Source organism: Oncorhynchus mykiss, chromosome 22 (assembly GCF_013265735.2).
Source record: "Oncorhynchus mykiss isolate Arlee chromosome 22, USDA_OmykA_1.1, whole genome shotgun sequence".
Lineage (NCBI taxonomy): Eukaryota > Metazoa > Chordata > Actinopteri > Salmoniformes > Salmonidae > Oncorhynchus > Oncorhynchus mykiss.
In genome coordinates this window covers 7,392,635-7,417,439 of record NC_048586.1, presented here as the reverse complement: position 1 = coordinate 7,417,439, position 24,805 = coordinate 7,392,635, and the positions used below count along the sequence as shown (strand labels likewise).

The 24,805-nt window shown below is 41.5% G+C and overlaps 1 long non-coding RNA gene across 1 annotated transcript; it reads right to left on the bottom strand.

The window, feature by feature from the left end:
- On the bottom strand, nt 1–23,801 carry LOC118936580. The gene is made up of 2 exons (XR_005038772.1): nt 23,341–23,801; nt 1–1,742 (listed from the first exon to the last, which is right to left on the bottom strand). It is a non-coding gene; the product is annotated as an uncharacterized LOC118936580 (long non-coding RNA).
- Nucleotides 23,802–24,805: the final 1,004 nt, after the last annotated feature.

Here is a 24,805-nt window from a genome sequence, read left to right as displayed (position 1 = left end):
ATCATTTCAAAAACATTTATTAGAGAATGCAATACAAATGCCTTTCAATACAAAAAAAACAAAACATGGGCCAGTCTAAATTATTCCTTGTTTGCATGATTTAATGTGCAAAGAAAATGTTAATGTATATACAAATATATGAACATAACCCCCCAAAAATGAACTATAAAATACAACATACATGTAAAAAAAGTTAAATGGACAGAAACAACTGCTTAACCTAATAATTATGTACCCGTCATAAAGATGACGACACACAGCGTCCCTCTCCATTCGGTGTCTTCTCCTGTGCACCGTTCTCCTGCGATGCGCAGTAGAGGGACTGATGCATGCAGACTCGCCGTAAGTTAACGGTGGTAAGCGGTCAGCTTTGCTTCAGCAGCACGTTCAATACTGGAGGCTTCAGCAGTAGTTTTAACTCCAATATTTACGTGCTGCTACAGCAAGGCAGCCAGTGATGAGGCAGTCGGATCCCACACACACACTCTCCCACACACACTCTTCCGGGTAGTTCCACAGATGCTGTCTGTCCAGGCGTTACTGCGGCAGCACAGTACGGCCTGCATCTCTGTGTAACCCACAAACCATTCTGTGCTGCTACAGCACCACCACAACCAGCTCCATCTCTCATCATCTGATTCTCTCCCTTACACACACACACACACACACACACCTCTCACTCCCTGCATACACACACACATCCTCTCCAACTCCCTCTCCTGCATACCCTCATCCTCTGGCTCACTCTCTCCCCCTCACACTTCGGAGAAAGAAACAGTAATTCCACATGAAACTAGAACAAAAGGGATTTTGGGGGGGATTGTCACAATTTTATCCATAAAATGGTCCTTTGGATGAAGTATTGTTGACATATTTGAAATTTGTATCTAAAAGCATATTTGAGAAATAATTATTTCAAGTTAACATATTTTACATTTCAGCCCTACCCAGGAGATACCAAGATACCATAACTGTTGATCTATATGGGGTACAAACTGCATCTTGTCATTTGAAACCTTATTGTTTCCACTAAAATGAGTAAAACATTTCATTATGCAAGATTTCAATGTACATTTCATATTTTGAAAAGTATCACAAATATAGAGACTTCAATTTCTCATATTTTACTGACAGACGGTTACAGAGTGGGATCTCTGGGATTTTTTTTTGTTAGTTATGACCAAATATATGTGGGGTATGTAGAACTCCATTCTTTCTATTGCCAGTACAGAACAGCAGAGTAGCGTCCAGTACAGTACAATGTACTGGCAATAGGAGAATGAAGTTCTACATACCCCACATAGATTTGGTCATAACTAACAAAAAAAAGTCCCAGAGATCCCACTCTTTCCTTCTGTGTCAGTAAAACAGTCCATAAAACACAATGAGAAATTTAGAATTTTCATACTTTTCAAAATCCTAATAGATTTAATTATGTAAATGTTTCTCATTTTAGAGCACACAATGAGGTTTTAAATAACTTGAAGATTATGTTTGTGCCCCATATAGAGCAACAGTTATGGTGTCTGGGTAGGCAAACACGGATCGATTATTTCTCAAATATGCTTTTAGATACAAACTTTCAAATATATGCCAACAATACTTCCTCCAAAGGAACATTATATGGATTACATTGTGGAAATTAAAATAATAATAATTTCTCAAGTTGTGAGGAATCACCCGAAAGCAGCATCCAGATGGCCTATCAGTGTCTGAAAGGAACTCCAGGACTCTCAACCCATCTGAAAAGCACAGAGAAGAGAATGGGGGTAAATAATCAGCTAAATAAAAAAAAGGCAAAGTACTGAGGTTGTACTTTTTCTCTCTTCTACAACAGATCATGTGTTTGTGTATTATGACAGGTTGAGACTGAATCAGCTAAATTGAAGGGGTGATGCAGTTTCAATCACTTCACTTTCAAATCGCACATCAGGCCAGTTTCACTTAGCTAAACTATAGTGCCACGTTTATAAATCTGGCCCCAAGGCTTGGGTTAGAGGAAATATCATTTATCTGCATACAGCATTTTGTTTCCAAAATTACAAATATTACAGCTCAGACATGTACATCTCAATTATTCAACAATACAAATCTGGTAATTGCTATACCTCTAGAAAATGCCCATTTTGAATGTAATCAGTCAGTTCAAGAATGAAAATTCATTACTCACTATATCCCCTAAGATAAGTAGAACATAAGTACTATTAGACTGAACCACAGCATGACAAAGGGCCATAAATATCTAAGTCACAATGTCAATGTCCAAGTCACTTGACAGACTAGTCCCCAACTCTGCTAAGTCACATTTATTATACTGGGGGCAAAAAAAATATGGTTGACTGCTGTTTGAATGAAACATCCTTCAACTTCCATCTGGTCAAAGGGGAACCTATTGAAAAGTAGAGCAGCAAACAGACAAACAGGGTTTATAATGTGATACACCAGTTATGGTGTGGTATTAACTAGCATCATAGGCACAATTATGGTTACCCTAGTTTCCAAATATCGCCTGCTTCCGCTGATTTGATCAGGTCTGATAACCACTCTGGTAATATCACTAATGCACTATGGCACAATTCAACAACTCTGATCAATGTCACCAACAGAAAAAAAGGGACGTCTGGAAGACCATTAATTAGTTGATGATCCACTCCCCCCTGGCCAGCCAGCGATAGCATCTTCATAAATGATTGGTGTAACTTATTAGAAGGGGACTGGGTTGTGTGTGAAAAATGACCACACATCTATCTATGTGTACAACAGAGGCATCCAAAATCCAAGGATATGAAGTCCATCACCATGAATTACAACTGGACCTTGTCAGACCTTAAAATAAAGCATTTGGAAAACACATCAGAAATGAGAGAATAATGTGTGGTTTTTCTATTCTCTAAGCGGGTGTTTATAATGATTAACAAACAATGACGCCATCTTGGGCAACTGTGGGTGCATAAGGAAATAACCCAGTGTTAACAGTGCTGTGTCGGGAGATGGGCCCTGGTATTACAGGGTGGGAGCAGAGAAGTGAACACAAACACATTTGGCATCTTACAGTTTAATTACACTACAACTTCTAAATTAACAGCAGCACTGCCAGTTAGCTAAAAAGACATTTGGCCTAGGATTTTCTCACAGGATTTAATTTTCACTCAAGTTACACCATATGAGAAATAATATCTTTAGTTAGTCATTTACCCCCCAAAAAGGTGAAATTGTACTAAACAGCTGATAGGCTTCAGATCGTTGCGTCCTATGGCCTCCTAACACAATCTTTTCAGTATTTCATATTTTTTACCATTTCAGTTAAGATTTTGGTGAGCCTCAACTTGAAGCCTTTTCACCTGTACAAGACTCCACGGGAAGTATGATACACAAAATCTACATGCCCAGGGGATAGTGTTGATCATTGATGGCAGTATCCCAGGTGTTCTGTGGCGGAGTACTTTTGGGTTAAAAGAGATCATGCCTGCTCCACTGTGTTCTGCTAAGTGTTCATAGAACAGAAAGTACTTAACCAGGACAGAGTGTGAGCGAGGGATACAAATACACACACACACTCTCCCTCTCTGAGGCACAAATATTAATTTGGACAAGGTGGGTCAAAAGAGACGCAAGGAAACTAATGATTAATAGATTTCCGTTTCCCTCATACTGAATACAAATTCTCTCAGAGAATTAGTTAAATAGCCACTGACAACTAAATGTGCAGCAAAGCAAACCACAAATGACTTCTAGATAGGTCACTTAAATATGTCCCCTTTTTAAAAAGAGGTTTTGAAATGGGGGCCTCAATTACAACTGGCCTATATTTCATGACGCTGACAAGAAAAACTAGAAATATAAGGTCCAAGTTTTATAGTGGTTTATCTAGAACACTAATTAAAAGTGAAAATCCAGACATTTTCTATTGAAGATCTGCGGTAGCAAAGGTGTATTCTGGTCACTATATAAATAAACACGAGAAGTGTTAATTATTGCCTGAGTAATATTAATGCTTCAGACTCATGTACATCGTAATAAAGAATTAAACTATCTGTACCACTTTACCCACTTTCCATACCAGCAACTACAGTATACAGACTTACTTAATTTCAGTTGAAATGTAATCACGTCAGGCATGTCATATTTTTCTAATTAAATGGCATTCCCGCTCTCCTGGTTGATTGAAAAATAAATCTAACCCGATTTGATCTAAAGAAAGAAAAATAATACACTTGTGCACTCCACACACCAATCCCACTCCTTGAGACATTCCCTCTCTGGGTCTCTCTTCATGAAAAATCATAAATTAACTCACGAACCAGGTGATTGAATGAGGCCTCAGACTGCATCAGTGGGCCAAGAGGAGCCTTGACCAGTTGTCACTACAACCCAATATCCACACACACACACCATTATGGCTTTAACCTTTCCCTGCTCTCTCCCATTGTCGCCTCTGTTCCTCAGCCTTTTAACCAGTTCCTATGGCTCGCACCCTGAATAAGCAACTCAGAGTGACCTGACTCTGGGGGCAAAGGTCGAGTGACCCCCTTCCACAGGGGCAGGACGCTCTAGACCCCCCCCATCACAAACCCTTCTCTTGTCAAGAGCAAATTTAGTTTAGCCTCATTTGTAACACAAGTCTGTACATTTCTAAGAAGTTTCTAAACTGTATTGACAATTGTTTTATGTAAATGTTAAAATGTTGTTTTATTGTTATTCAATGGGAGAATGATTATCATTTAAATAATTAATTTGATAAGAGTTGATACATCCAGACTTTAGTTGAGGGAAAAGTTCTAATTTCTTTGATTATTTTAAGTAGGTTATGAGGATTGTATGCACAATGCTGTCGAGTATAAAAAGCAGTTACATCATAATTCAGTTTAGACAGCAACTAGTACCAAACATGCAAAAACATTTCAAATAACTGGACAAGTTATACATGCCTGATATTACATTCTGGGAAAGGATTTTAGTTTTGAAAGCAGTCACATGCAACTTCACATACATCTAAAATGGCACACTAGATAAATCTATATTATTTTTAAAAGTCAAACTCAACATAAAAAATAAAAAAAATAAAAAAATCGGTCAATTTCCTTTGCTATGGCTTTATTTTCAAGGACATCCCTCCATACACAATAACCCAGATGTACTTCCAACTTTAGTCTAGTTACACCATGACATGGTGTAACTACATGGTGTAACTAGACTGAAGTTGGAAGAACTGGGTACTTGTGTATGGAGGCATGTTCTTGTCCATTATCTAAGAATGTTTGACTTTTTAAAGATGGCAATCACTTTCTAAAATATAATATAGGCCTACATTTGAATTATACTTCAATGACACACAACCTACAAACACATTTCTTACTATCCCTCTCCCACACACACACACACACACACACACGACACTGCATTTTTCATAAAATCATTACAATAAATTGAACAGAATATAATCACTATTAACAGAACCCAACTACCAAAATCCAGTCACATTAAACCAAAATCACAATTCTCAGCATTCATCTAGAATGGTTAGGGACTTAAAGCTGACCATTCCACACTTGGTTTGGGTGTATTCATGTATTTTAGAGAGTTAATTTCACCCTAAAATAGTAGAGTTTAATGTGGTGAGTAACTAGCCAGAGGTAACTGTTTTGGACAGGGGTGTGTGCAGGCAGGGAGGTAGAGGTTCAGTTTATTGTTTATAGTAATTTACACCAGGCCTGACATCTATAAATAGGAACCCTTCTGAGCCATAGAAACACCAGTCATGCAGTTGTGGGTGTTAATCCTGCAAAAACTCCAGCAGTCCGTTCCCACTTGTCCAACACACAACACATGCCCAGTAGAGCACAAGGCAGGCAGAGTGACCGCAGAGCTAGCTAAATGACTGACTGGGGTTCCCTCTGCACAACACCAATGTCAGAGAAGGTACACACTCACAAACCAAGCCTACACAGTTTGTTCATTTCACGCGACTCCACTAATGGAGACTTGCGAGTGAACTTCGAGCACCAATCTATCAGCCCAGTGTGCAATCTCCCCATTCACGGTCAGGCGGGTCTGTTACAGTAGGGCCCTTCTCACTCCAACACAGCACTAGAGAAAATAAAGGAAAAAGATCAACTGGAAAACACTACACAATATATTTTCAAGTCAATTAATGTTGAGGACTGAGAACACTAGGGATGAGAAAAAAAAAGCCTGGCAGGCCAACCATCTGATAATGCAGAAGAGGAGAGGTGTAAACAAAATTCAAACCCGGTTGTATGTGGAAAACCTAAAACCCAATTGAAAAGCTTAACACAACCAGCCTTATCTCAACTCTACATACCAGTCCAGATGCATGTATAGTAAACTGGGGGGGAGACATCCAGTCAAGGTTAGGGAGAGGGCTTCCCATACAACTATTCCCATGACCAGCATGCGTCTGGAGAAAAAGCATGCCCCACACACCCATCCCCTCACATAGCAAACATCCCAGTGTAGAACTGTAGAAAATCCCAGGCTCACAACTGCCCTGCCTGTACGGTAAACCAAACACATGTACATTGTACACAAAACTTGGTTAACTACCAAAACACTAGAACTAGGTGTTTCTCTTGACTACTCACCACTTCAATAGAGCTGCTCCATCTCCCCACAGCAGGGCCAGAAAAGCCATCAACAGGAAGTAGACAAAGCAGAAGCAGTGTGACGCCGGCCATTTCAGAGCTACGTCCCGACCGACGCCTCCTCGGCACCGGACCCACAGAGAAATGACAGAGAAACAACCCTCACCCGGCCATAAACACTGACACCAAACCAACGCCTGTCGCATTAGTAATCAACATGAGTCATCCCTCCATGAGAGGAGCAGGCCAGAGAACTAGCAGTGAGGGAGATTAGGATCCATGCTCAGTGTGTGTGAGAGAAAGAGGAAGAGAGAGGGGTGTGTGAGAGAAAGAGGAAAAGAGGGGTGTGTGGATTTAAGAGACACACCCCCAGTGTATCCAAAGCACTCTCACACGTACACAGTGCACCCCATCAACACGCTTGGGCCAAAACTCACTCTCCATTCTGACAAGTGTCTAAACTTACAGTTAAGCTGTTCTGCGATGCATTCCCACTAATTTGAGTCCTATGACAGTCTCTCCCTCCCCATCCCACAAGCTAGGTTTAGCATAGGGCCCCAAAATATAACTACAATATTAGACACATTGATCCAATTTTTTTTATTTTTTTTATCCACAGTTCCCGTTCGTGACGTGTAAAGAGGGCTATGCCCCTTTGTGATGCTGGGGGCCGGTGGAGTGGGGACATCATGAAACATCCCCAAACCCAGAGGAAAAGAGGCCCAGCAGAGTGCCACTACGGTTACATTCTCACATCTCCCCCACGCGGTTGACTTGACTGATAAGATACTCCATTTCATTTGATGTGGCTTAAAGAGAGTGACTATATCCCATAGTCATCTTACAGTTGTGTGGACTGGCACCCATACACAAACAATATGAATTATATATTTTTAGACAATTAAGCTCAAGGACCGCTTGCAACCGTTTGACTACAACCAGTGTAAAAAAGAAACAGTGAAAAGCCTAACTGGAAGGCTGAAGCTAGAAAAGGACAACCATATTTTCAAATGTTACTACATAATATTCTGTAAGTATGAGTATTTGTAACTGGGGCAGCCATGTTTACCAGTAGCTTCCCTTAAGTCAAGCCTGAATTGACTTGTAAAATACACCATGTGTTTCAATAGGATGGAGTCAAAATTATTGTGGAGGATTTAAAAAATGGTGCAACCAGACAGCATTAGTTAAAATGTAATGAGTGATGTTATCGGCATCACTAATACATTAAATACTGCATTTAGACATATCAGCAGTCTAGCACATCCATACAACCACCATAAGGTGTCCGCACAGCAAAGCCATAGAATTACAGCATTAGTGACCCACAACACATTGTTGTCCATACAGACTGAGCAATATTTACTGGGCTATAAAAGGTTTTCCATTGCACATATATCCCCACACACAGCCTTCAGAAAGTATTCATACCCCTTGACTTATTCTACATTGTTGTGTTAGTCTGAATTCAAAATGTATTCAATGTTTCCTCCTCACCCATCTACACACACACACACACACACACACACACACAATACCCCATAAAGTGAAAACATGTTCTTTAGAAATGTTTGCACATTTATTGAAAATGAAATACACACCCAAGTGAATACTTTTCAGAAGCACCTTTGGCAGCGACTACAGCTGTGAGTTTGAGTTGTGCAACATTAGCCCATTATTCTTAAACAAAAAATTATTCAAGCTGTCAAATTGGTTGTTGATCATCACTAGACAACCATTTTCAGGTTCTGCCTTAGTTTTGAATTACATCTATTTTAAAATCTAACTTGGCCACTCAGGAACATTCACCATCTTATTGATAACCAAACCCAGTGTCAATTTGGCCACGTTTTAGGTGATTGTCCTGTTGAAAGGTGAATACATCTCCCAGTTTCTGGTGGAAAGCAGACTGAACCAGGTTTTCCCTCTAGGATTAAGTTTCACCATAACATGATGCAGCCACCACCATGCTTGAAAATATGAAGTGGTACTCAAGACTTGTGTTGATTTGCCCCTAACAGCGTTTTGTATTCCGGACATTCAATTAATTTCTTTGCCGCAATTTAGTCCCCAATTTCAAACAGGATGAATGTTTAGGAACATTTTTATTCCGTACAGGGTTTATTTTCACTCTGTCAATTAGGTTAGTATTGTTGAAAAACTACAATGTTGGTGATCCATCCTCCGATTTCTTCCATCACAGCCATTAAACTAAAAGGTTAATTCACCATTGGCCTCATGGTGAAAACCCTGAGCAGTTTTCTTCCTCTCTGGCAACTACGTTAGGAGGGACATTATCTTTGTAGTGACTGGGTGTATCGATACCAAGTGTAATTAATGTCACCATGCTCAAAGGGATATTCAATGTCTGTTTTTTATTTATTTATTTATAACCCATCTACTAATAGCCGCCGTTCTTTGTGATGCATTGTAAAACATCCCTGGTCTTTGTGGTTGAATCCGTGTTTGAAATTCACTACTCGACTGAGGGACCTTACATATAATTGTGCGTGGGGTAGAGATGAGGTAGTCATACATTTTTTTTTATGTTTAACACTATTATCGCACACGGAGTGAGTCCATGAAACTTAAGCACATTTTTACTCCTGAACTTAGAGGCTTCCCATAAAAGGGGTAGAATACTTGACACAAGACACTTCAGCTTTTCATTTAATTAATTTGTAAACATAATTCCACTTTGACATAGGGTATTGTCTATAGGCCAGTGAATCTCAATTTCAGCCATTTTAAATTCAGTCTAACAACAAAATGTGTAAAAAGTCTAGGGGTGTGACTACTATCCGAAGGGACTGTGTGTGATATATAGATATACACACACTAAATAAGAACTGCACAAACGTCACCAACATCTTTCAAAGCCCTCACTGATATACAAGCATAAAAAATGTAAGACTAATATATTTGCCCATCACACCAACCCGAGATATAGTTTTTAGTAGGTCTACACTACAGGAATCGTCCTTTAGTAGAAGGGGCAGGTGTAATAATCTGCCGTGTGCAAATGTGACACTAGGATGCAATGTGGCCTATGCAAAGACTGACGCCAATGCAAAACAAGTCAGGAAAAATGTATGCATGACAGAAGCAACTTAATACGCTCTACATTATATAAGCACTTGTGACATCAACAGCAGCCATTTTTGTGGGGAGAACATATCAATACTACATTTGACATAATACCATAATACTCAACAAATAATTTCAAACATGGATTCCCCACAGTGAACCAGTTAAGAGTAAAAACTATCAGGACTTGTGAAGTAGTATCCTTTTTTTATGAGGGAAGCACCACTATTGCCTCTTTATGGCCTGCCTTAGACATGGCATAGTTGTGGAACCACACTCCACGACAGTGTCCTTGAAAATAACCAACAAAACCTGCAAAAACCTGCTCGCATCATGGTGAATTTAAATACTACAGAGTTTGTGCTGCATGGGGTGGTTCTCTACAGACCGGTTATCACACGTGTGAGCAGGCCGGGAGAGCAGAGGAGGCACAACTCCACCAGGAAATGGGGGTGGGAGCCCATTTTGCCAGAGGGGCCTGAGAATACAGAATGATGAGTCACCAAATGTCATTAACGTTCTAGAACTACACAAACACTTGTGTTTCACTACCGGGCTCACCTGACTAACACTTGGTCAGATATATCCCTTTTCTCAGCAATGATATAGCTAGCACCAATATTTCACATCCAAAAATATCCATTAGCCTACATTTTATGTTGATGCAGATAATTAAAAATGTTTCCTATGCCACTGTGTCTACTTCCTGCAAATGCTGCACTGCTAACTTCAGTATCACTTCTTGATAAAAATTTGCAAGACAAAACTACCGTAGTGAGCATGATATGGGCTGCATATGACACTCACAACTACACTCATGTTGCATTGGAGGGTCTCTTTTTCCCCTTTCTCTCTGGAGAACCGCGTTAAACTGGGCAAATGAATACTTGACACCAGTCTGCACTTGCCAGTTTAAGTCAACACAAACATACCAATAATCAACATTGGGGGAAAATGTTCACTTGATATCACTCAAAACAGTAAAGTGTATTACACATGGTGCATTCTACAAACCCAAAAGTTATCTTTTCAAATTCTGATGCCTTTTCTTATAGAATGACAACGTGAGAACTTCATATGCTCCATATTGGGCTTGTAAAAAATAAATAAAAAACAGAAAAAAGCTTCATGCATTACCACCTCCACAATGTGGTTTTGAGGGGTTTTCCCTCATGCTAGGTTTAGCAGAGATCACAGGAACAAAATTATATTAGAACTACTCCTGTCTAAGCCCAGGGTTTAAAACTAACTCCCATCTGCTTTAACTGACCATAGTAGGGTGGCCTAATTGATACAAAAATCAAATACATCTCTATCATCTCTGTTCTGCTACAATGGTAGCTAGTAACAATAGACATTTTGTCTTAAGTTCAAGTATAATTGATATCTCCCTGTACATACGAGTCAGGCTATGTCACTTAATACACGCCTTGGATTCAACAGGAGCCATTTCAATAGATATTTGGTTATGCTGTAGAAGTCGTGAGCAGTTTAGACAACCCAGGGACAAGGTTGCACCAAATCAAAAATATTAGAAAATAAAAGCAATCAAACCTTCTGTTTTTGGGGGGGAAATTCCTTGAGAAAAATAAATGGCAAGAGTAGGTCATATTCAATTTCGAATTAATACAATTAGAAAAGCCTCAACTCTAGAGTAGGTAGAGTTCTCAAGGGGAGACTTTGTCTAAATGCAATGTGCTTGGGACCAAGAGACGTGGAAACTGGCCCAAGTTTTAATTCTTGTTAACCCCATTTTGACATCACATGACAAGAGTAGAAACCTTTACATCAATTAAGACATTTGACCCCTACTGCAGCAGACCAGTCGCCACTTTTAGTTTTGTCGACAAGGAAGGGGGAGTTCTGAGTAGTTTGGTAGGCTACAAAACATAATCAGATGACTATAATTGCTTGGTGGAAAGGAGCTCGGGATTAAAAAGTAAACTGAAATAAATGGGTTATTCTGTATGAAGAGTTGTAGTAGCTAAAGGCCATGGTGGGGCAGGACTAAAATAACTGAAGTGTATATTACGTGGGGAAATAATATAATTTCCTTGTTGAGCAGACCTAACAATACGACACGCTTTCTTCTAGTTGGATAAAGTTTTACACAGCGCCACGATTTCAGTACAGTGAACGACAGGACGAAAATAGTATGACTCGTATTAGAGCCTACCATATTGCATCGGTCTAGTGTCAGCAAGCCGCCTCCCCCGCCACGGAATAAAGCGCACCAGTAAATGAATTGGTAGTTTAAACTGCAGTAAAGGACTCACTCTGGTAACAAACGTTACATTATAGCATACTATTATTATTCAATGCGATTAATATTCTGGCTACCTAGTGCAAGTCAATCAAGGCTGAAACATTGCATTGTATCAGACATTCACGCAGCATTGACAACACCGCTTGTACATTTTAATTGTCTTAACTCACGTACTGGCTACAGTAGACAGTAGTTTGGTACAAGTTAAACCGTATGTTGCAATCACACAGGCGAGCGCCACATTGTAACGACTGACTGAGCAAACACCATCTCATTCATAAGAATGAAAGTGCTAACTAGGCCAGCTGATTTTTATTTTGGTCGCTAACTAAGATGTTAAGTCAAGATACATTAAACGACTGTCTGTCCGAACAGTTGCCAGTTTTGCAATTAGACTACCTACACAACGTAGCTAGTTATTCATTAGACTAAAAACATCGGGATGTCAAAACAAACGAGACAATCAATGAGCAAATAGACGTATCACAAGCTGGTAGAATTGTCGATTTGGTGGCAGGCTAATAAATGTTCTCTTGTTAGTTCGAACAGCAATCAACACACACACTTACCATGAGAGGTTGTGAAAAGCTTTCCATCAGGCGAATCCACTAACGTTAACTAGAAAACATTATCAAATTAGTAGGTAAGCGACTACTTATACTTAAATTCCTCAAAAATAGAAAAAAGTGGATAACATATGAAACGGTGTCCTCAGCCTTACAACCCTTAATGTAAATCATTGTATCGTCTTCAAAAGGGAGCGATAAAGCCACAGCTTGCCGTGCATGTTGACAGCCGCGCCGACAGCCCGTTCAGCGCCTCCCGCTCAAACTGAACGTAAGAAAAACGGACTATAACTGTAACAAATCCACATTCCACCGGTCATACTCCACTCACTTGACCCTGAAATAATTTCTCAATTTTTAAATAATTTTTTAGAAAGGTCCACTAATTTGTCGCAAATGTATTTCTAAATGTTGCATTTCTCAAGGTAGCCAAGTCAGACACCCCTTTCTTCTCGCTAGCATCCACTAGCTAACCATCTAACGTCTCCACCGGGCGATACGACGTACTATTTTACTTATTTTCTTTTAATTCGTCCACCATCCATCGGTGTTCTTTTTCCGGGATAATTTTAATATGTTTGTGATATTTTTTTGAGTGTCTGGAAATAATTTCCTTCTCTTTCGACAGCTCCAGCGCTCGACTCGCCTACTCTCAGCAGCCGCTCCTCACAGCTGTTGAAGCAAACGCAGCTCACTCGAAAATGGCGCCGAAAGATACTCTCTTCATTCAAATTCGTTAGAGCCACCCCTTCTCGCCATTGGGCATTTCGGGATTGAGCTCTGTGTATCGGATTGGAGGAGAAACAAAATGCACTCTCAAATGATCTTGCAGCCCACGCAGCGTTCTCTTCTATGGCCAATGGAGGGGGGAAATTAACACTTTAGGTCGCGAAAGAAAATTTTACAGCCCGTTTTAAAACGTATAAAATCCTATATAGTCATACTGTCACACTTGAACACAAATGGCCCCTTTGAACACAGACGTATTACTCAAATAAAGATGAGGCGTTTGAAAGATAAGAATTCAGATTAAAAAAGCGAATATTTTCCAGTTTCGATGTCAACAGCAAAAGAGCACGATACGCTACCTATTCGAAATCCATCCTGACAATGCAAACGGGTGATAAAATAACCCAATTTTAGGCACGGGGGTGTGGATTCAAGCTACTTTCAAACGTTTCGACAAATCTGATGTTTTTGGCTTATGCAATTGATTTTCAGTAGGCAACACTTTGACTAAAAATCATGTATTTTTTTCTAAGCTTCCTTTGAATGAAAGACTCCGGAGACTGCAACTGCCGGACTACATTATGGCGGGGGGCATAGTCTGTGGCGCTCATGGATGTAGACTTTTAAAGAAATCACATCTTGTGGCTTGTGTCTTCTCTGGTTTGGGCACATTTCGGTGATAGGGAAAGTCAAAAGCTTTCTGCCTAACAGAAAGATAAGGGAAAGACCTGCAGTCTTCCCAACTAAACATAGCAGCAGCGCAGCTCAGTATGGGGGGGGGGGGGGGGGGGGGGGGTTGGAGCAGGGGGAACGATTGCCAACTCTCATTAAAGCCACCGGAGTGAAAGGCCGAACGCGGTGCTGCAGGCATTGTTTGCAGAAAACGTGATCCCCCATATTGTGAATATGGGAATGGCAATCTTCGTGGTCAATCTTCCTGTAAATAAGTACATAAAGAAATGTTTAGAAGACAATCATAGTACCAATAATTGCTTCTAATGCACTAGGTGCATGTCCTTGAACCGAAAAAAAGTATCGCACACAGAAGCAGTTAAAAGGATCATTTAGTTACTAATGGCAGCCTGTAGTACCCTGGTCGGCCTTCAACAATAGTTACTCAATGAGAGGGGGCAGCACGGAGAGCCTGCAATGTCACTTCCTGGAGTAGCTCAAACTGCGCATGTTATGTCTCCATGAGATGCCATCTTAATTGACTGAATTTGGCTTCAAAGTGCTATTGAGTCTTCACATAAGAATGAATGTTGCACACAATGCTAAATAAGTTTAGATACATTATTCACTTAAATTGTCAGATAGCCTTATTCTATAAGCACAACCCCTTTTAAATATGAGAGAGAGAGAGAGAGAGAGAGAGAGCGAGTGTAAGAGTGAGTGAGAGGCCTATTCCAGTGCATTCGGAAAGTATTCAGACCCCTTGACTTTTTCCACATTTTGTTACGTTACAACCTTATTCTAAAATAAATGTAATTGTTTTTCCCCCTTATAAACCTACACACGATACCCAATAATGACAAAGCAACCTTTATACATTTTTGCAAATGTATAAAAAAATAATAATAGTAATGTCACATTTGTATAAGTATTCAGACCCTGTAACCAGTATTTTGTTGAAGCACCTTTGGCAGTGATTACAGCCTCGAGTCTTCTTGGGTATGATGCTACAAGCTTGGCACTGTTACATTTGGTGAGTTTCTCCTGTTATTCTCTGCAGATTCTCTGAAACTCTGTCAGGTTAGATGGAGAGTGTCGCTGCAGAGCTATTCTCATGTCTCTCCCGAGATGTTTGATCAGGTTCAAGTCCGGCTCTGGCTGTGCTTAGGGTCATTGTACTGTTGGAAGGTGAACATTTTGCCCCAGTCGGAGGTCCTGAGCGCTCTAGAGAAGGTTTTCATCAAGGATCTCTCTGTACTTTGCTCAGTTCATCTTTCCCTCGATCCTGACTAGTCTCCCAGTCCCTGCCACTGAAAAACATCCTCAAAGCATTATGCTGCCACCATCATGCTTCACTGTAGGGATGGTGCTAGGTTTCCTCCAGGTGTGATGTTTGGCAGCCATGCCAAAGAGTTCAATCTTGGTTTCATCAGACCACAGAATATTTGTTCCAAGTGGGCTGTCAAGTGCCTTTTACTGAGGAGTGGCATCTATTTGGCCACTCTACCATAAAGGCCTGTTTGGTGGAATGCTGCAGAGATGGTTGTCCTTCTGGAAGGTTCTCCCATCTCCACAGAGGAACTCTGGAGCTCTGTCAGAGTGACCATCGGGTTCTTGGTCACCTCCCTGACCAAGGCCCTGCTCAGTTTCCCCGGCCGGCCAGCTCTAGGAAGAGTCTTGGTGGTTCCAAACATCCTCTATTTAAGAATGATGGAGGCCACTGTGTTCTTGGGGTCCTTCAATGCTGCAGATTTTTTTCTGTGCCTCGACACAATCCTGTCTTGTAGCTCTATGGACAATTCCTTCGGCCTCATGGCTTGGTTTTTGCTCTGTCATGCACTGTCAACTGTGGGACCATATATAAACAGTTGTGTGCCATTTCAAATCATGTCCAATCAATTGAATTTACCACAGGTCCACTCCAATCAAGTTGTAGAAACATCTCAAGGATGAGCAATGGAAACAGGATACACCTGAGCTCAATTTTTTCGAGTCTCATAGCAAAGGGTCTGAATAGTTATGTATTTTAGGTATTTCTGTTTTTAATAAACGTGCAAAAATGTCTAAAAACCTGTTTTCACTTTGTCATTATGTGATATTGTGTGAGGAATGTGATATTATGTGATATTGATGAGGAAAAACATTTACTTAATGCATTCTAGAATAACGTAACAAAATTTGGAAAAAGTCAAGGGGTCTGAATACTTCCAAATGCATTGTATATAACCTTATGCAGAATTGTAGGAATAGCCTACATAGGGTGGTAACCAATGATGATGGTAACATGGATTGCTGGATTGCTGTTTGGTTTGTATAATACCCCAGAATTGAATATTTCTTCCATGGACAGTGAAGTAAATGTGATCGGCCTAGTTTTATTGGGAGTTCCCCACAAAGTAAGAGGGCACTGGGTTAAATTAAATACCACACAAATCCTCTCAATCCACATGAGGATTATGGTACAAGATCACGTTCAAAAGAGTAGGCCTATAAGCAGGGGAACAAGAGGCTTGCAAAAAAAGACAGTAGGCCTAACCAAGGAACACGCAGCTATCAGCTCTCCAGTCTTTCGTTCATTAATCCATCATTCTTCACTACCTTATGTTCTCTATAATGTGTTTAACACAGTCATTTAGCAGACACTTTTATACAAAGTGACTTTTTAAAGCAACAACATGGAACTTTTTGGGCTTCCTGACCAAATTCACATAGACATGTGTGTTAGATCTGTCATTCTCATTGAAAGCAAGTCTAAGAAGCGGTAGATCTGTTCTATGTGAGCTAAGTTTATTTTTTGCATCTTTTACTTTTGGTTTTGTACACCAGCTTCAAACAGCTTAAAATACAATATTTAGGGTTATTTAAAAAAAAAATTATACAGAGCAGATGCTTCTCTACACTATACTTGATGTTTTGTCACTTAAACTGAAATTAAGCAACAATTCGAATTTCAGCAACCAGGAAATGATCTGATCTGACATGACACGATCGGAGTAAAGCAATGTAGGGGTATGGTATCCTGCTAGCCCTTCTCTCACCTATATGTTGAAGTGATACAGCCTACCTCAGGGAATGGAGGATTCATCCAATAATGCATTTAAGTATTAGAACAGATCCTGAGACTACACACAGCCGTGTACAGACAGGCCAGGCCAGGCCAGGCCAAGACAGGGGGTGGGTGGGGCCTGTTATCACCTCCAGCGCTGTGTGCACCTCTAGCAAGTTAAACACAGAAAGCCCCCCCCCCCCCCCCCCCACCACCCCCACCCCCCACACACACACACAACCCCACCTCACCCCCACACACCATGTCTACAATACCCCAGGGCACTCAGCATCTGCTCTGCTCAACACCCAGGCCTAATTTCCTGATATATTATACGTGAAGGAGAGCTTGGGAATGTTACATTATTTTGAATATGGTGACTGGTTTTAAAATCCTTTTTATACAGGCACTCGTGACAAACAGCTGTGGTGACAGACAAAGTGGAACTCTTGTTTCTTATAACTTTAATCTAACAAATTTGGTAAACTTTCCGTTTGTATTCTGTCACTGCGTCTTTCCCATCCTGTCACATTCAGAGAACATACACCATTTATTAAATACATAAATATGTTCAAATCAAACTAACTGCACCTGATAATTAAACAAGTGTGTAAGTTCTCAGTAAAAGCTTCCTCAGTACAGAGGCATACACTATGAGAGAGAGAGAGAGAGACAGGCACTTGTGACAAACAGCTCAGAGAGAGAGAGAGAGAGCGCGCGTGAGAGAGAGAGAGCACGTGCATTCATTGTGTACATGCCTTCTGGTACAGTGTGGACAATGGGACTGGGAGGAAAAAAACATGTTTGTTTACAGATAAACTGGTTTGTACAGGAAGCCAGTTAGGAGGAGCTCCGTGTTGTTAAACAGGCAGAGATGAGCCAGCAAAAATACCCCCATGGCCTGGAGGGAAAACCCTAATGCTAGCCTAAGTTTACACACACACACACACACACACACACACACACACACACACACACACACACACACACACACACACACACACACACACACACACACACACACACACACAAACTTGTCAGTTATCTACAGGATCAGTACACTTCAGCTAAATACGATCTTTCTTACAAGCGGAAAATAAGAGGGGAAAAGCAAGAGATTAAGAGAGTGACACAAACTCACTGTCATTGCTAAAATGTTAAAAGCAACTAGTTGGACCAGACAACGAGGTTCACTTCTTAGCTTTATTATGACAAATCTAGGAGATGATGTGAGCTGTAGCCCTATGGGTCTCCCACTAATAGCAACTGTACACAGTAGCCGTGCCCAAGCCCAAGCCATCCCCTGGAATACTACACAGCTTGTTCTGCATTGTGTCACTGTCACATGAGCACACACACAGCTTTGCATTAAGGAGGGAGAGATCCTTATGAGTCACATGTCACCACACACAACTCTGTGGTTCTGTTATTTTTCTCTCTCTCGCAGGGTCCCTAAATGAAATCACATAATGCATCTCTTCATTAGGGGACGTTTGGAACAGAATGAGGGGGGGGGGGAACAAGAGCCACAGTGTGGTGGTTGTGGCGGCGCAATTCAGGCACAGCGGACGATCAAGCACACAGCTGACCACGCTGGGGCTGCTGATTTAGCCTGATACTTTGATTTCATGTTAGACTACTTGCGTACATGGCCAGGTTGGCCGTAACACTCTCAGCTGCTTCTCATTCAAGGTGTTCTTGGTTCTGAGGGTTTATTTTTGTAGTGTGACTGAGGATGGGTCCCTTCACACCGCAAACAGACACGGGACGACATCGCATCATAAAGGGATGTGGGCAACAGGGGAGTTCACACAACACACTCGCAGTCTCTACTGCAAACCTGGATATTACATGGGGGCCTATGCACAGCACACACACACACACACACCAAGGAGGGGCTTCACACCCTGACAAGGCCTAGGTAGTGTGCATATACACTGAACAAAGATATAAATGTAACGTGCAACAATTTCAAATATTTCACTGAGTTACAGTTCATATAAGGAAATCAGTCAATTGAAATACATCCATTATGCTCTAATCTATGGATTCCACATGATTGGGAATACAGATTCACCTGTTGGTCACAGTTACCTTTAAAGAAAAAAGTAGGGGTGTGGATCAGAAAACCAGTCAGTATCTGGTGTGATCACCATTTACCTCATGCAGTGCGACATCTCCTTCACATAGAGTTGATCAGGCTGTTGGTTGTGGCCTGTGGAATGTTGTCCCACTCCTCTTCAATGGCTGTGTGAAGTTGCTGGATATTGGCGGGAACTGGAACACGCTGTCGTACACGTCAATACAGAGCATCCCAAACGTGTTCAATGGTCTGGTGAGTATGCAGGCCATGGAGGAACTGGGACATTTTCAGCTTCCAGGAATTGTGTACAGATCCTTGCAACATGGGGCCTTGGATTATCATGCTGAAACATGAAGTGATGATGGTGGATGAATGGCATGAAAATGGGCCTCAGGATCTCATCACGGTATCTCTCTGCATATTGCCATAGATAAAATGCAATTATGTTCGTTGTCCATAGCTTATGCCTGCCCATACCATGACCCTACCACCATTGGGCACTCTGTTCACAGCATTGACATCAGCCAACTGCTCGCCCACACGACGCCATACCGAAGAATTTCTGCGCAAACTGTCAGAAACCGTCTCAGGGAAGCTCATCTGCGTGCTTGTCATCCTCACCAGGGTCTTGACCTGACTGCAGCAATGTAAATGACTTCAGTGTGCAAATGCTCACCTTTAATGGCCACTGGCACGCTGGAGAAGTGTCCTCTTCATGGATGAATCCCGGTTTCAACTGTACCAAGCAGATGGTAGACAGTTTCAGAAGGTCTGCCATCTGCCCGGCACAGTTGAAACCGGGATTCATCCATGAAGAGCACACTTCTCCAGCATGCCAGGTAGTTGGTATCAGACAATCCTGCAGGTGAAGAAGCTGAACATGGAGGTCTTGGGCTGGTGTGGTTACACATAGTCTGTGGTTGTGAGGCCGGTTGGACGTACTGACAAATTCTCTAAAACAACTCTGGAGGCTGCTATGGTAGAGAAATTAATATGAAATTCTCTGGCAACAGCTGTGGTGGACGTTCCTGCAGTCAGCATGTCAATTGTACACTCCCTCAAAACTTGAGACCTCTGTGGCATTGTTTTGTGTGACATAACTTCACGTTTTAAAGTGGCCTTTTATTGTCCCCTGCACAAGGTGCACCTGTGTAATGATCATGCTGTTCAGTCAGCTTCTTGATATGCCACACCTGTCAGGTGGATGGATTATCTTGGCAAAGGAGAAATGTTCTCTAACAGGGATGTAAACAAATTTGAGAGAAATAAGCTTTTTGTGTGTATGGGACATTTCTGGGATCTTTTATTTCAGCTCATGAAACATGGTACCAACACTTTCCATGTTACGTTTATATTCTTGTTCAGTATATTTAAAAAAAGAGAAACCGACATAATGCCATCTTTTGGTTTCTCGACCTCTGTTTGTCCAACCCTCCCTCAGTCCAGTCATCCATCGTACAGTTTGTAAACCTGGCCAATCTACCTGTCCTTTACCTAGCCACCCTCAACTTAGTCATGGAAGGGTTTAGGCCAAATCTGTCACACTGTAAGTCTCCCTGCCTCTCCGTCACAACATAGGGATTCGGACAGAACAGTCAGGGGAAATCCCTCCTGTGTTCAGCTGAAATAACATAAAAGAGCAAATACACACTTGACCCACGCCCAAATATAGACAGCACCAGTTTATTATTTGAAATCCGTTAATACTCTCCACGCCCGGCTCTACACTGAGACTGTAAACATGGTTAGTGGACAATGCCCCGAGATTGATCTGTGTCACATTATCGAATCTAACACCTCAGCCTGGTCCACGAACAAAGTCAGAGATGTACCTTTCACCCTGCTACACCCCAAATAAAAACACAATTTAAAATCACTTTTGTAACCTAAGAATAAAGAGGATTGAGTATAAAAAAAGAGTCCTAAACAGAGTGAAAGACCACTTCCCAAAACTCTGAAATAGAGAAGTGTGGACGTGAGTGGCTGTGCTCAGCTGATGGGTGTGGATGTGAAGGCAGCTTGTTTACAGAGTAGAGTCAACTCCAGAAAAATGCTCTGGTTGGGGACTGTCATGTGGCCTGTGTGGGCACTAAACTGGTGCATGCAGATATCAGGAGCAGATCTTTAAAGAAAAGTACATTTGAATAGGGACTGGTGAACTGCAGTGTGTCTAAACATAGTTTGTTTATTGAACAGATTATTATTAACATTATTACATATGTGAGCACACATACATAGGCCTGCATAAATGCATATAACATAACCTGTCTCTATTGCACTTGTTTGCATCTGAAGATGTCTTGGTCCCAAACATCTTGGTGCCAAACAGCTTTGTGAGTCCCAGAGAGAGTGCTCTAAAGAGACACTCCCAGAGCCCCTCTATTGATGTGTCCCTGGTGCTCCTCCCCCTCGCTCCAAAAGACATCTGTAGCAGCTGCCCCCTTGTACTCCTGTCAGCAGGGCAGTGCAGGGGGTGGTGTGTGTGTGTGTGTGTGTGTGTGGAGGTGGGGTAGGGTTAGAGGGGGTGTGTTAGGGCATCTCCCCTTTGGGAGGGGGCCAACTCGCACACTTGAGTAACATCACATTCATCAATGGCTAATGGTCGCTGGCAGGTCACCCTGAAAACACAACATCGACCTCTGACCCTTTTTAGCACAAAGCCGGTGCACTGGTCACACTAGTCCTTGGTGTATCTCCTCTCCCTTTCGCTCTATCCCTTTCTTTCTCTCTTACTCATACCACTGTGTGGACACAGATGTATAATGTTTTTATAATAGCACTTTCCTTACATATTCATAACTCATAAACAAGTTGAATTAGCGATTAGTAAAAAAAATATATCCGCCCTAGGCATTCATATGGTCTAGTATTTTTTTTTAAACATGGCTAAAGTGTGTCTATCAACATAGAAAAAAATAAATGTTTTACCTGCTAAACGATATCACTTTCTTGGCAAGCGTAGGTCTTGCAGCACAAGTAGCCACAGTCTGTGGCTGTGTAGACACACACACTTATCACATTAAGCGTGCAAAACGCCAGGAGTACGAATTGCATTTTACACATCCAGGGTGAAAGGGAGAGAAGCCTGACAAACTTCTACTTGGCTCTTTCTCAAAACACATAGAAATATAGTGAATATTAGGCTATCATCCATGTTTCAGACAACTTCATAGAACAAACAATAGGCTGTTGTGAATACTGGATTCATTGGTGAATACCTTTAGGAGTAGGCAAGGCTATGAGATGAAACCCATAACAGGCTATCAAATCAAGTTTAATATGTGAAGTATTTGTTCCTCTAGCGTTCAAAGCAAACATGAACTGCAAAAACTATACAACACTATAAACAAATTGTTTCCTATTTTAAACCGTACAACTCCATTAGTCTCACACTTTGGCTGTCTGAACTCAGAACAGCTCTTGAACTCCTTCGGAAGTCCCGCCCTCCTTCTGTACCTCGATGATGTAACCACTTTCCAAGTATAGAGTGTTGGCGATGGTTAAGCGGCTTTACCTCTGGCGGAGGCTTCTGTCAGTTAGGTGACGTCACCGGGATCGTGTTATTATTGTAAACAGCCCGCCTGCTTTCCACTGACGCTCTCTGCCGAGCCGACTATCCCCAGTCCTTTGTTCACACACTGCAAATACCAGCGCGACAAAAGCAATAGGACAATAACGGGTTGCCTGCGCAAGTGGTGGATTAAAACACGGAACAAGGTTTAAATGGGGTTGTGAATAAAATGACAAGTATAAATGAATTTGAGTTTATTATCAAGCTAGTAGCATATTCCACGAAGCCGGCTACTCGCTACGATTGCCTACAGGGCAACACTTTGATTTGACGTTTATTCAAAAAATATATATAAGCTACGCTATACATGAATACCAATTCTGTAGCCTAAAAGAAACGCTGAAGAATTGTGTCTAGAATGGGTCTTTAATTAGGCTACTGTAGTCAGAAATTGCAAGATGACAAGACACCACAAGTAGCCTAAACAAGACAATGTCACCAGTGTTATTCACTTATTAATAGTTAATGGCAAATTGGTTCCCAATAAAATGCAGTTCAGAGTCATCAATTGAAGGAGGTCGAAATTCAACATGAATCTGATGGCACTTTGTGTTCAATTTCCAAGGAAAACAAAGCGCAAACAACCCTATGGCGAATAATCAACATTTATTTTCGACATTGAAGTCCATTAAGGAGGATGCAACTGGCTAGATCTAGGACAGAACCCCGGCATCAAAATCAAAAAGTTTAAAGAGTACGAATGGTTAATTCTACTTACTATGCGCCTCGGAGACCAGTGTTCGAGTGGGATGACACAGCTCAAATCGCTGCCAGATAAACCCCCGTCTCAATATTTCCTTTCACTTGACAACAGGGATCCGTGTCCCGATTAAGTGCAATTTCAGCAGGAGTCAAGGAAGTTGTTCTTTTGTTCCAGTATTTATAGGTTGCGTCAATGTTGCGAAAAGGGTAGGCGGAGCGGTGGCACAAGCGAGCTAGAGAGAGAGTGGAGGGAAAAAACATATAGGCTATGAGCGTAAAACCTTCGAGCCTTGAGCGCACGATGTAGCCAGAAAACCCCTTCTTCCAAATCCTAGACACAATCGTATGATCAGATTAGGTCACGTGTTCTCAAACGACCAGCACCCCTCCAAACTCCAACAGACACGAGCGAGCAGACCCCTCTCCGCCATGGGTATGATAGGTAGGCTACCGGGCGCTCACCGTGCGCAGCGGAGACGAGAGCTGCTAGCCAGCTATAGGACCGGGAAATGCAGGGACACGCCAAGTGCAGACCAAACTCTTCCTATAACGTCGTGATGACTCACTGAATCAACGTATAGGCAGAAGGTTTCATGCGCCAATGGTTGGCAAGCTGGAGAGCTCCCTGGAGTCTCCGGTAGGGAGGACAAAATACAGTTTAAGCTTAGATGCGCTCAATATTGTTTTTATATCCGATCACAACTTGGAAGGGGATTAATGAGCATTGAATTGTAAAATCGAATAGCCTCCAAAATACTGTTCGGAGTGCCTCGGATCAAAAGGTGAGCTTGACCGTTTCCCGCAGTTACCATACTGTTGCATCAGGAAGTTCGCTCGTGACAATGTCACCACCAACAAGCCATGTTCTCATCTCCTCCCCATTCAATTTGTCAAAGTTGACAGGCAACTGTGTGTGAAATGACTCAGATATCACCCGTAGGATTTCTTTGTCTAAACTATCCATTCCACATAAACATTATAAACAAAGGAATGCCTATGTTTTTACGCAAATGCTGTAAAACCAATTACTCAGTCAGTCAGTTAGTCTATCATATCCATATGCTGCAACATTAGGTAAATAAAACATACATGACTCAAAACTGTGGAATAGAGAGCCAACATTATCTGCAACGCTGTGCCCCGCCAGAACAATAACTGCCTGCTTGCAGCAGACTGCACCATCTCTCCAAGCGCACCACAGCAACTTTTATAGGCAATGCTAGCCATCATTTTTCACAATACAAGTCAATTTTTTTCAATTAATCATAAATAACCGAACGGGGGAATAGTGAGCAAAAAGGCTAGATTGTTCTCTTTGAACAAAAAAATAAGCAATAGGCTACACGGACCCACATGTGCAAATGCAGTGTGAATCGTAAACTGTGAATAATAAAATACTTGCATATTTTTCGGAGCGACTGGTTCATGTGGACTGGTTCATGTGGACTGGTTCATGTGGACTGGTTCATGTGGACTGGTTC